General features: G+C 42.4%; 1 long non-coding RNA gene across 1 annotated transcript in view; it reads right to left on the reverse strand.

The window, feature by feature from the left end:
- Positions 1-836: 836 nt before the first annotated feature.
- LOC109297018 overlaps positions 837-1,747 on the reverse strand; it is a 16,479-nt gene continuing 15,568 nt past the window's right edge. The window contains exon 3 of the long non-coding RNA XR_002097152.1: positions 837-849. This is a non-coding gene — a long non-coding RNA (uncharacterized LOC109297018). The remainder of the gene's footprint in view (positions 850-1,747) is intronic.

Below are 1,747 nucleotides of genomic sequence, written 5' to 3' on the forward strand. Positions count from 1 at the left end.
TTTTATCTGCCATTTAGTTGCCCATTAGTTCAATCATGCCAGATCTTTCTATAGTTTCTTGCAGTCCGCCTTGATCTTTATCCCTTTGCATAATTTTGTGTCACCAGCAAATTTGGACACCTCACTACTCACCCCCTTGTCCAGATCATTTATAAATATGTTAAACAGAACTGATCCCAAGACAGATCCCTGGGGGACCCTGCTGTTTTACTTCTTTCTATCCTGAAACATGACCACTTTACTCAATCTTTGCTTTCCGTGTTGGGGCCAGGTTCTAATCCAAAAGAGGATGTTCCCTGTAATCCCATGACTACCTTAGTTAAGAGCCTCTGATAAGGGACCTTGGCAAAGGTTTTTTAGAAGTCCTAAGATTAAGTCATTTGGATTGCCCTGATTCATCTGCTTATTGCCACCCTCAAAGAGCTCTAGTAGGTCGATAAGGCATGATTTCCCTTTGACAAATTCTCAGGAAAAGTGAATGACTCCTGGTAATGGGGCAGTTTTAATACCTGCCTAAGTTTCTTTCTTTTACTGTTTTTTTTAAATAAAAAAAATCTGTGAAAAGTGTCAATTTGAGCAAATTACCATTTTCAGACAGAAAGGTGGTGTTATTCTGGCGAATTTCTAACCAACTCTATCAATCATCTATAATGATGGAAAATTATTCTTTATTTTAGACAGGTAAGTCTATTATTAAGTAACTGGACTGATATCCTGGGAAATTCCAAGCCAAGGTTTGAATTCAAAGTGCTATAGTTATTTTAGTATAACAGGCCTCATGGAAACTCTTCTGCATTTGTAAAATTGGAGAGAGACACACTGTAGTGTACCTTTTGGAAATTGTTTAAACTGAGCTAAAACCCCAATCATATTTCAGATTAAAGGGTCCACATGGGCATTTATGCTGCCAGAGCAGTTGAACTCTAACCTAGAAAACACTTTTTTGGAGACATACCTTCAGACAGAGCAGGGATCAGCAACCTATGTTCCACAGGCCGGATCCAACTTGTGGAATCATTTGATCTGGCATGTAGATGTGGGGATTCAGTAGCTGTATTGAGCCAGCTTGGGTTACAGGCATGTGGGCAGATGGGTACCAAGACCCAGCCATTGTCACTATTTTTCCAAACAGTCATGCATAAAAAGCACCCAGGACTGTTGCTTTTCTACACCATGGCACAGGGAGAGTATCAGCAGCTGGCACTTGTCCTCACTGCAGCATGGAGACTGCTGCTAAAATCCCCCAACTGTTGTAAGAAAAAGCAGTGGCAGTGGGCATGCTCTGCTGGGAAAAAATGCTGGCAGTGGTGGCTGGGTCCTAGTGCCTACTGTGTACCAGCTCACGTCTGACTCAAACTGGGTCAGTCTGGCCCTCAGCCTGAAAAGATTGCTGACGCCTGCTCTAAACAGCCTCAGTCTCAGATTCAGTCCCAAATGTGCCATATTCCCTCATTGAAACTTGTCTATGGTAACAATCTGTAGGTATTGGTAACACTTTTCTGACCTGTCTACAGAGACCGGAAGCTGTTAGAGGGAGAGGAATTTCTTCTCATTGTCTGCATCTACACTGCCTAGCATAATTTGCTAGACTTCATGTAGACTGGGCTTTTAGATAAATCACCATAACTGCTTGTACATGTGATGGGAGTTTACTTCTCTCTGAACTGAAATGGTCAGTTTTTGTGTCAATTAAAGAAACCCACTGTTTCAATTTCCATCACTGTGACAGCCCCCCCCCCCCCCCCCC

The sequence above is a fragment of the Gavialis gangeticus genome, unplaced genomic scaffold (assembly GCF_001723915.1).
Source record: "Gavialis gangeticus isolate Ggan-Ray unplaced genomic scaffold, GavGan_comp1, whole genome shotgun sequence".
NCBI classification, from domain to species: domain Eukaryota; kingdom Metazoa; phylum Chordata; order Crocodylia; family Gavialidae; genus Gavialis; species Gavialis gangeticus.